Source organism: Palaemon carinicauda, chromosome 38 (genome assembly GCF_036898095.1).
Source record: "Palaemon carinicauda isolate YSFRI2023 chromosome 38, ASM3689809v2, whole genome shotgun sequence".
NCBI lineage: Eukaryota > Metazoa > Arthropoda > Malacostraca > Decapoda > Palaemonidae > Palaemon > Palaemon carinicauda.
In genome coordinates, this window is record NC_090762.1 from 15876662 (window position 1) to 15888795 (window position 12134).

General features: G+C 44.1%; 1 long non-coding RNA gene across 1 annotated transcript in view; it reads left to right on the top strand.

The window, feature by feature from the left end:
• LOC137630436 (uncharacterized) overlaps positions 1 to 12134 on the top strand; it is a 170645-nt gene that overhangs the window by 10466 nt on the left and 148045 nt on the right. The gene's annotated exons all lie outside the window — the stretch shown is intronic.

The window sequence follows — 12134 nt, forward strand, 5'->3', positions numbered from 1 at the left end:
CCTCCCGCTGTCTCTTTCACTATCCGGGTGCCAGTCCCTTGCCGCCTCCACTGTCGGCGATACCCACCTCCTACCTTGGTGACTCACCCCATATCCCCGTGGCCGCCAGTCCTCCGTGTGCCGGGGGACTGCCGCCTGCCGCCGGCTTCCAGCCGATGGCTCTCCCCCTTCCTCATAGCTTGGTCGTCCGCCCGCCGGCCGGCCCCCGGAGTGCCGGCATCCACTGCCGGCAACCCGGTTCTACTATAACCATCCTTGTTCTTGTCACCAATCCGGCAACCTCCGGCTGCCGGAGCCGCCGCTCCCTCTGCCGGCGTGTCGCCGCTGTGCCGGCGTTCCGCCGCTGTGCCAGCGGCTGCCACCCTGGTATTACTCTTGACTTTTATATTGTCTGTCCTAATGCCAGAAACTCTGCTGGAGCGGCCTCCGGCGTGCCGGAGGTCTGCCGGAACCTTCCGGAGGCGTCAAGACGACTTGCACCCCCTTCTACTAGCTATCATTTAATACTGATAGTCCTACACTGCAACCAGATGGCTTGTTTACATTAATGGATCAGTACCTTAGTACTGTTCTACTGGTAATCATGCTGTCTTTTTGCATTCTACAGATTTCCAGCATGCTGCGTGTATCTTAGCGCGGCTGGTTGCCGGAAGCAGTTACCCTTTGGGATCCTTTAGCCCCCTAATTTGGGACTGATTGGCCTCAGTCCCAACCTTATCCTTGACAATTCCCATGGAATTCCATCTGCCCTATGGACTTCTACTGGAATTCTATCCTGCGCCTTCAGCCACCTCGGATTATCCAAGTATGAAGCTTACGGTAACCAGCCGGGCGGGATGCACGGAGTATGTTTCTTTCCTATCTCAATCCTCTGTGCATCACACCCTTTATCAAGTTAAAATTAATGATTAATATTAACTTAGTTTAAGAGCCATTCTTATGACTCCCCCCATACTCATTTTCTCTTTCTTCCACAGGAGGAGCAGATGAAGTGTGACTTCGACTTCTGCGCTGTGAAACGCCCGCACTTCTACGGGCATACGGCTTGCAGGACTCACGCCCCTTGTGCTAACAAGAAAGGGGATTTGAAATTCTGGGACCCTCTGAACTGTACGGTCTGCCAGGCTCACCTAGTTGATGCCTTCCATAACCCTCCCTCAGCGGAGGTCAGGGACACTTCTCGGGATAAGCTACGCAAGTGGGTGCGTGGCTTCCAGAAGAATGCCACCGGACCGTACCTGGCCACTGAAGAAATGAGGTCCCTTTTGTTCCCAATGGCCTCCCCTGATTCTGTGGTGCCCAAGGATTTGATCCCCACTGTCCTAATTACGCTGGAACCAGACGTAGTCATGGCCCAGTCCATGCACGAGTGCCACCTGGATTCCGAGGACAACGAACACATGTCGGATATTTCGGAGGGCACGGAGAAGACCCTTATGGCTCAAGGTGCTGAAGATGATGAGGACCAGGTGGAATACACCGAGTCGGAGCAAGAAGTCGCTCCTCCTTCCATCACCGCCCCTACTCCTACACTGACGGAAGTGTCTCTCCCGTCTACCTCCGCTACCCCGGAACCCATGCCATCCGCCCAAGAGATGTTCCGGATGATCAAAGCCATCATGGACGACAGGCTGAAAGAAAATCAGGAGTTCATCAGGTCCATGATAGGATCCAAAGAACCGAAGAAGATCTCGGTTAAGGATCTCCCCGCTTGCTCACATGCCAACCCATGGAGGTATGCTGAGCATATGGTTATGGCGACCGGCAGGATCTTCGTCAGCGACAAGATCGGCACGGTCCCCCTGGAAGACGTGGAGTTCTTCCCAAACTTCGAGGCCTACCCGGACTGTTACGTCCGGCTTCGTTCTGAACCTGCCTCTAAAGAAGAGACCGAACCAAAGGAGGAGATAGTGTTCGATCTCGCGAAGGACCAGGCTATGCTAGCCAATACGTTTAAAAGTAGGGGTTTTACCTGCTCTAAGCTTCCGGCCCTGAGCAAGAAGCACCCTACCTACGTCGCACCCGACGATGCAGTCCTTCCATTCATGGAAAAGGCCTTCGCTGCGTGCCTCAAGGCTGTGAAAGAGGGAAAAGCCTGCCCTGCACTGGAGGAGTGCAGACCCTTCTCCATAGTGACTCCCCCCGACGCTCGACACTGGAAGGACATCCAGCATACTTTCATGGTGGGAAAGCTAGATCCTGACGTCGCCGGACGTCAGTTTAATGAAGACCTCCCGAAACTCAACGATCACCTCCTTCGTCGGGAACAAGATACGAAGGAGAGGCTCGCAGCATCCATGTCCCACCAGGTCCAACTTGATATCATGGCCTGTGACACCAGAGTACCAGACCACTACATGGTACTCGCCAAATCCCACATGGCAACCCTGGTGAAGGATATGTACCACTTCATGAAGGCTCGGAGAGCCTGTCGTGAATTCGTGTTCGCAGGTGCCACTGTGAAACACGAACCCCGGAGGCTGATTTCCTCCAACATCTGGGGTAAACACCTCTTTCCTTCTGACCTTGTGAAGGAGATCACCGACAAAGCCGCCACGGAGAATAGGAACCTTCTCCACAAGTGGGGCATGTCAAAAAAGAGGAAATCCTCTCAGGACGACGGACCTCAACCTAAGAGGAAATCCTCCAAACAGAAACCCCAGCAGCGTCAACCAAGACGACAGTTTCCAGGACCCGCTACTCCCCAAGTGGCAGCTCAGCCACAGCAGACTTTTCAGCTGGTCACCCAACCGGTCTTGTCACAGTCACCGGTTTTCACCCCTGCTTTCGAGCAACAGACGACTACCTTTCGTCCCAAAGGTAGAGGCTCAAGCAGAGGTGCAGGCAGAGACGCGTCTCGCCGTCCCTCCAGAGGCAGAGGATGAAAGGGAGCTAGCGGCCGAGGCAGTAAGCAATCGGGACACCAGAAGCAATGAAGTGCTTCCGGTGGGAGGAAGACTCCGCCAATTCCAGGATCGTTGGACCTTCGATCCCTGGGCACACAGCATCGTCAAGAAGGGTCTAGGCTGGAGTTGGACTCAACCACCCCCAACCTTCCAGCAATTCTTCCAACAATCAACCCCCCTTCTGGAAGAATATGTCCTAGATCTCTTGAACAAGAAGGTGATAAGGAAGGTAAAGTCCACCAGGTTCCAAGGGAGACTGTTTTGTGTCCCCAAGAAAGACTCCGACAAACTCAGAGTCATTCTGGACTTATCCCCCCCCCCCCAACAAGTTCATAGCGAACGACAAGTTCAAGATGCTGACTCTTCAACAGATAAGGACCCTTCTGCCTCGAGGTTCTTACACGGTCTCCATAGACCTGGCGGATGCCTACTGGCACGTTCCAATGAACCATCACGCTTCCTCCTACCTAGGATTTCGACTCCAAAGGAAAAGCTACGCCTTCAGGGCCATGCCCTTCGGCCTCAATGTGGCCCCTCGGATCTTCACAAAGCTGGCGGACGCCATAGTACAACAGCTCCACCTCCGAGACGTCCAGGTGATGGCCTACCTCGACGATTGGCTAGTCTGGGCTCCATCGCCCGAGGATTGTTTAAAATCCTGCAGCAAAGTCACCCAGTATCTAGAACACCTGGGATTCAAGATAAACGTGAAGAAATCTCGCCTCTCTCCAGCTCAGAAGTTCCAATGGTTAGGAATCCAATGGAACCTTCAGTCACACCGCCTTTCCATTCCCCAGAAGAAAAGGAAGGAAATAGCAGGGTCTGTCACGCGACTACTGAAATCCAAGCGGATCTCAAGACGCCAGCAGGAACGAGTTCTAGGCTCTCTACAGTTCGCCTCAGTAACAAACCCAGTGCTTCGTGCACAGCTAAAGGATGCCGCGGGAGTCTGGAGACGTTCTGCATCCATCGCTCGAAGAGACCTCAAGAGACTGCTCCCAAACAGACTTCGACTTCTCCTCAAGCCGTGGTCGGAAGCAAAGGCCCTGAAAAGGTCCATTCCTCTTCAACACCCACCTCCATCACTCAACATCCACACGGACGCTTCGCTGGAGGGTTGGGGAGGTTACTCCCACCAAAAACAGGCTCAAGGCACATGGTCTCCCCTGTTCAAGACGTTTCACATCAACATCTTGGAGGCCATGGCGGTCCTTCTAACTCTGAAGAAACTCTCCCCGCCTCCCTCGATCCATATTCGTCTAACCCTAGACAACTCGGTGGTAGTTCGATGTCTCAATCGCCAAGGCTCAAGATCGCCCCAGATAAATCAGGTGCTTCTTCCAATCTTCCGTCTGGCAGAGAAGAAGAAATGGCACCTGTCTGCAGTTCACCTACAAGGATTCCGCAACGTGACAGCGGATGCTCTATCTCGGACAAGCCCGATAGAGTCGGAATGGTCTCTAGACGCAAGATCATTCTCCTTCATCTCTCACCAAGTCCCAGAACTTCAGATAGATCTCTTCGCAACGAGCAACAACAATCAACTTCCTCGGTACGTGGCCCCGTACGAGGACTCCAAGGCAGAAGCAGTGGATGCCATGTCACTGGACTGGAACAGATGGTCCAAGATCTACCTGTTCCCTCCCACCAACCTTCTGCTGAAAGTCCTCTCCAAGCTGAGAACCTTCAAAGGGACAGCGGCCCTAGTGGCTCCCAAGTGGCCCCGGAGCAACTGGTACCCCCTGGTCCTGGAGCTGCAGCCCAAGCTGATCCCTCTCCCGGGCCCAGTTCTCTCCCAACAAGTACAGAAGTCGACTGTCTTCGCTTCATCATCGAAAATCAAGGACCTTCATCTCATGATTTTCTCTCCCTAGCCGCAAAGAAGAGGTTTGGGATCTCGAAGAAAAGTCTAGACTTCCTCGAGGAATACAAGACCGAATCCACAAGACAGCAATACGAATCATCTTGGAGAAAATGGGTCTCTTTCGTCAAGACAAAAAATCCTAAGGAAATCACAATTGATTTCTGCATGTCCTTCTTCATTCACCTTCATGGACAGGGATTAGCAGCCAATACGATTTCGACTTGCAAATCGGCCTTGACTAGACCACTATTGTATGCCTTCCAAATTGATCTGTCCAGCGACATCTTCAATAAACTGCCGAAAGCATGCGCTCGTCTACGCCCAGCACCCCCACCGAAACCGATCTCCTGGTCATTGGACAAGGTGCTCCATTTCGCCTCCAACTTGGATAATGATTCATGCCCTCTCAAGGATCTGACTCAGAAAGTTATATTTCTCTTTGCTCTTGCCTCAGGAGCCCGAGTCAGCGAAATAGTGGCATTGTCAAGAGAAGAGGGTCATATCCTGTTTACTGATTCAGGAGACATTACCCTCTCCCCTGATCCGACGTTTCTCGCCAAAAACGAATTACCCACCAAAAGATGGGGCCCCTGGAGAATATGCCCCCTGAAGGAAGATGCCTCTCTATGCCCAGTAGAGAGCCTCAAGGTCTATCTTCGCAGAACTTCGAACTTTGGTGGAGGCCAACTCTTCAAAGGAGAAACATCAGGCAGCGACCTGTCACTGAAACAACTAAGAGCGAAAATCACCTACTTCATTCGCAGAGCGGATCCTGACAGTACACCCGCCGGTCACGATCCTAGAAAAGTTGCATCGTCTCTGAATTTCTTTCAGAGTATAGACTTCGAAAGCCTTAAAAACTTTACAGGCTGGAAGTCCTCGCGTGTTTTCTTCAAACATTATGCGAAACAAGTGCACGAAGTCAAACATTTTGTGGTAGCCGCAGGTAGTGTTATGAAACCTGCACCTAACTCTGCATAGAACAGCGAGTTACTTGGGACTCTAACTCTTCGGGTGCCTATGTTGATCCTCGAGCGATACATAGTGATGTCGAAAACACTTAGTGCTTTCTTATAACTTCTTATCCCAGGTGAAATGTCATAGTCGTCACACAAGCGCCGCATGTCTAGAGCATTATGTGTTTTAATTAAAGACTGACGTTCCTCGAGAACGAGTGCCTACTAATAAATTTGAAATTCCCTTTCAGATTCAAGAGCAAGTCTTTATTACTATGTACATTATAATTCACTGTAAATTAACTTTACTTATTGCTGTAATTTATTTAAAATTTTCTGCAATTGTGAAATAAAATTCCTATTTTATTACTTGTGCGTCTCAATCCGCTCCTATTTATACTATGAAATATATGCCTGTCATAGTTTTATTATCCCCTTCCCTATGGTTCATGGAGATACTAAGATCCTAACCCTTAGTATATATTCACTCTTACAATGTAATATTCCAATACGAATACTTACTCTTCATATCCTAGAGACGAAACTAACCTTCTTAGCACACAGTGCCTAACCACCACTTGTCTGCCCTAAAGAATGTTCCGATACGAATGCCAACCATTCAGTCTCGTCTCCAAGTTCTTCAGGTTCTTCTAGCAAGGTGAATAGCCCTTCGATAACCACTTTGATCTCGGCATGGCCGTGGGAAATTCACTGCCAAGGGGGGCAGGAAGATTCTTCCCTACGTTTCTTTTATTAAGATTACTATGCTACATCGTTCAAAGCCCTTGGCGCTTACCCAATAGGGGAAAATCTACCACGATACATTGATTCTCTGGTATTCTTCCATCAGGACGCCATGGCTTGAGCCCAAAAATCGGATTTTGAGCGAAGCGAAAAATCTATTTTTGGGTGAGATAGCCATGGCATCCTGATGGACCCTCCCTGCTACTTCGTCCAGTTTTTAGGTCCCACCCTGCTCTGCTGTATCATGGTGATCGGCAAGCAACTGGCTTCAGGATGAAGACGGACGTGACGTCATTTAAGCAATGGCGCCCGTTTGTTTACGTCTCGAGTACCAAAAGTAGCCACGGATGAGATTAGCTATGGAACGGCTCCCAGCTATTCTCCGCCCTTACACACCGAAGCATTAACTCTGTTCGGGGTGTAGATAGCTATGTGGCGCGTTAATACATGCGTCCCCTGTTGATATACGATGTCTTAAAAGGGAAACCTTTAGGATACTCGCTCCAGAAGTTAGAATTCTGTGATAACCTGTGGTTAAATTCTCTGGGAATATCTTAGTAGTTATTTACCCAAGGAAGCTACCAAAAAGGAACCTTCCCATCAGGACGCCATGGCTATCTCACCCAAAAATAGATTTTTCGCTTCGCTCAAAATCCGTTTATTAAACGGTTAGGCCTAATTCTCAAGTCAGCATTATATTTTCTCTTGATTTCTGATTCATGTCACTATTTGTCGTTTCTTTATTTTCATAACGTATAGTAAAAATGTTTGTTTAATTTATTTCATAATTATAAAGCCAGTTTTTTTCTTAGCTTTTATGATGTATGAAATTCATTCCTCTTTCAACGGTTGGACGTTGGGGAAAGAGTTTGATGGGACATTTAAGAATTGGGTAATCGTCCCGCGTCCTGGTAACATGGAAAATTGATTGAAATTTATTAATTAATTTGTTTTGGCTAAAATTTTTAAGAGTTGGAAAATGTAATAGACCACCACAGTTCCTTAGACACCCAAATACTTTTACAGCAGGTTTGCCAAAACCCGGAATTGTGGGTCTAATGACATAAAAATAATGCTACGGACGGATCGCCATTTCTATTTCAGATTTCTGCTTTACTTTGTCTGGAACGGAAAATATTTCCGCATAATTATCAAGGTCGAAAAACTGTTATCTCTTATATTTATAATATGAAGTCTTTGTTTTCATATCTGTTGATCTGTATTTTATTTTAAACTTAACTAAGTATAGAAATTGTGAGTATATATTTGGTCAATTTGGCGCATTTTTTGTTGGTTTTTAGTACTATAGCGTTTAAATGCAATTTTCCTTACCAGTCAGAATCCTTAGGCAGATCCAGTGGCAACGCTGTTGTACTGTTGCACACCAGCACTGCCTGCTGGCACACACGTCGGGTTTGCCCTTGGCTGAGGTTATCATAATAATGTTATTGCCTATTCAAACCCCCCAAAAAATTGAATTCGTAAATATTGATATTTAGTATTGGCATTCGCCAATACTTGAAATGTACACATTCAGACCACCTCTTAGAGTTGAAGAGAGTCCAAGTTAAAGAAAATTCGTCTTTTAGAGGTAGAAATGAGACTAAATTAAACTTCTAATCATGACCTATAAATTTTGTAGCATTGATAGCTAATAGAATAGAGAGAGAGAGAGAGAGAGAGAGAGAGAGAGAGAGAGAGAGAGAGAGAGAGAGAGAGAGAGAGAGAGAGAGAGAGAACCCAGTCTAGCAACGGCTAAACAAGTTCTAGTGTCATATTATTATTATTATTATTATTATTATTGTTATTAACCTTTGTAATTATATGATAATCTATGATAGTAGTGACGCTAGAGAAATAACACCTACTTAAGAATATTTGACATGAAAAATATTTCACCTGGTATAAGGAGGAAGAATTAATGATCAATAATTTCACGTCATCACATATATGCGGTCTATGATAATTTTTCTTAGGAATTTATATAAATTTTGTATAGATTATTCTGTATATAGAGAAATACTTGATGTGGAATATTTTATTAAAAAGTTACTTTAAGTCATTTTTTACCAGAACTGTTGGTATTTGGAATAGGTTTTGAGAGAAGAAACGAGTTTTTATTAATTTTAAGAATTAACTTATGATGCAAGAACTAAGTAGCCTTTAATAAACGTTGGAAAAATACACAGAATATAATTTATAGTAACATTTGTGCTTTTTGGCGGACGGTTTTCAAGGATTCCATTTACAGGCTTAATGAAATTGAGGGCTCTTTCTGTTGGAAACCCGATAATGTTGATAAGTTCATGCCTCTGTATAGTTCAGGTTTAAAGATAACCAGAGGAAAGATACTGGCTCTTTCCCTCAAAAGGTATATTACAGGAATCATGGATAAGAGTGAGAAAGGGAGAATTCAAACGTTAGGTAGAAAGGATGATGCAACACCCAATCGAATGAAAGTTCACTGAGATGAGATTTATTAGTCGGTCAAATTGGTTATATTTTTATAATTTGAGTCTAACGGACCGCAGCTGGGGTCGGTGAGGCTATCCAGAGCCGGGGTGCAACTAGGGGAAAACTCTGTATTTGCTCTAAGAAGTAAAGATTGAGAGTTTAATCAGAATGTTGAATAACAGTAAACTTAAGGCTAATGGACCACAGCTGGGGTCTGTGAGGCTATCCAGAGCCAGGGTGCAACTAGGGGAAAACTCTGTATTTGCTCTAAGAAGTAAAGATTGAAAGTTTGAACAGCAACATTGAATAACAGTAAACTTGAGGCTAACGGACCGCCACTGGGGTCGGTGAGGCTATCCAGAGCCAGGGTGCAACTAGGGGAAAACTGCATTTGCTCTAAAAAGTAAAGATTGAGAGTTTAAACAGAATGTTGAATAACAGTAAACTTAAGGCTAATGGACCGCAGCTGGGGTCGGTGAGGCTATCCAGAGCCAGGGTGCAACCAGGGGAAAACTGCATTTGCTCTAAAAAGTAAAGATTGAGAGTTTAAACAGAATGTTGAATAACAGTAAACTTAAGGCTAATGGACCACAGCTGGGGTCTGTGAGGCTATCCAGAGCCGGGGTGCAACTAGGGGAAAACTCTGTATTTGCTCTAAGAAGTAAAGATTGAAAGTTTGAGCAGCAATATTGAATAACAGTAAACTTGAGGCTAACGGACCGCCACTGGGGTCGGTGAGGCTATCCAGAGCCAGGGTGCAACTAGGGGAAAACTGCATTTGCTCTAAAAAGTAAAGATTGAGAGTTTAAACAGAATGTTGAATAACAGTAAACTTAAGGCTAATGGACCGCAGCTGGGGTCGGTGAGGCTATCCAGAGCCAGGGTGCAACCAGGGGAAAACTGCATTTGCTCTAAAAAGTAAAGATTGAGAGTTTAAACAGAATGTTGAATAACAGTAAACTTAAGGCTAATGGACCACAGCTGGGGTCTGTGAGGCTATCCAGAGCCGGGGTGCAACTAGGGGAAAACTCTGTATTTGCTCTAAGGAGTAAAGATTGAAAGTTTGAGCAGCAATATTGAATAACAGTAAACTTGAGGCTAACGGACCGCCACTGGGGTCGGTGAGGCTATCCAGAGGCGGGGTGCAACTAGGGGAAAACTGTATTTGCTCTAAGAAGTAAAGATTGAGAGTTTAAACAGAATGTTGAATAACAGTAAACTTAAGGCTAATGGACCGCAGCTGGGGTCGGTGAGGCTATCCAGAGCCGGGGTGCAACCAGGGGAAAACTCTGCATTTACTCTAAAAATTAAAGATTGAGATTTTAAACAGCAATGTTGAATAACAGTAAAGTTAAGGCTAAAGAGCTGTTGTTGCTAGGGACGAATTGAAGCTGCAGACTTTAATAATGATTACAGTACAATACATACTTTATGAGGTGCACTGATATACCACCACTTGCTACAGGGTGTCACGTAGCAGCTACCAGAGTCAATCTGGCAGCTACGTAACACCCTGTAGCTCTCGCATCGTATTCTACAAAATTGTGTTGCTTATCGAATAACCTTAAGCTTAGGAGATTTCTGGTTTGAAAACTAGTGTTGTATCTTGTCTGATAATAGTAATAATAATATTTGCAATGCTATTAATTATAATTTGTACCATTTACTAAATTATATATTTTCACTTAAACATTTGCCAAAACTAATTAAGAAGACATCCTCATAATTCGCGTGCCGTATTCGGGTAATTGACATTAATGGAGTTAATGGAATATTTTTATAATGGTTGTTGGCGAGTAATTCGGTTTTCTTTATGAATTCATGGAAATTATTTTGTCCTGATTTTAACAGCGGCAATAGAGGTATGAATTATTATTATTATTATTATTATTATTATTATTATTATTATTATTGCTGTTGTTGTAGCCTTTTTGTTGTTAAATGCCAACTTTTCTTTTAAATATTGATGATCTCCGAAGAGATTTTAATGTTTCACGAGGAAAAAACACTAAATAACATTTTAAGATAAAAGCGTATGTCATTGCTTGTTTTTTGACAATACTGCACATCTCAAAAAAAAAATATTCATTAGTTTGTTTATATAGAGGTGTTCAATGGCAAATCTATTAGATTATGAGGCGACAAGAATTGCTTTCATATAAATCTTTTAATGTATCGTGGATGAAGACGGTAACCATTTTAAAAAAGCTTCTCACAAAATATTATTAACTGAACATTGCAATATACTTCAGGAGTCTAATGGAAAGGGGACATAAATTGACCTGTCTGCTATTTGACGAATTGTCTTTGGGCTATTGTATCATATAAGGTCACGTTAGGTCGATGGTTAAAGAAAAAAGAAAAAAACGTATTAAGGCCTTCTGCTTGATATTGAGGAGTATAATGAACCATCATATTGAACCAGATCTAAGGTATGCTGTATATTGTATGTACATGAAAATCAATACTTGAAAAGGCCTAATTCGAATTGAAGGATTACTAAACTGTTCATTTAAAACATCTCTGTTAAGGAAATTAGAAAGATTCGAGTAGAAAATACGTGGAAATATTAAGATAAGGTAAATATATGCAGTAATAATGTCTGCAATTAATAAGCCTTTCAACAAAGGGAAAACAAATTTCATACTACTACTACTACTACTACTACTACTACTACTACTACTACCACCAATGATAAGACTGCTGCTACGTAATTGCATGCTCATATTATCACGTGTATCTGTGCCTAATCAAGTAAAAAATTTTGTGGTATTTCATACTTAAAATAGGAAATTTCAGGAAATTATATAGAATGTGACAATGAAATATTTACAGATTACCAGTTAGCAAAAGACTGACCCAAAACAATATTACCTTTTAGTTAGGGTGAAATATAGGCAAAAAATCAGAATGCTACAAGCATAAGGGCAGATATGGGGAAAGCATCTCAGTTCGAAAAAAAAATGACCAAGTAAATATTCAATTATATAAAGTGAAATTGATAAACATGTTGAACTCAAAGTTATTTTCTAATTCATGCAGATCGAACAACTAAGAAATTCGTTTTTTTTTTTTTTAATAAAATCCTTGTTTTCAAAACATTCTAAGGAATTAACTTTGCCAAATATATTCACTAATACTGATGTTATATTTCAGTTGCAACCTTGAAATGTGCCCGTGAAATGGAAAGTGTTTGGTGCAGTGATTGTA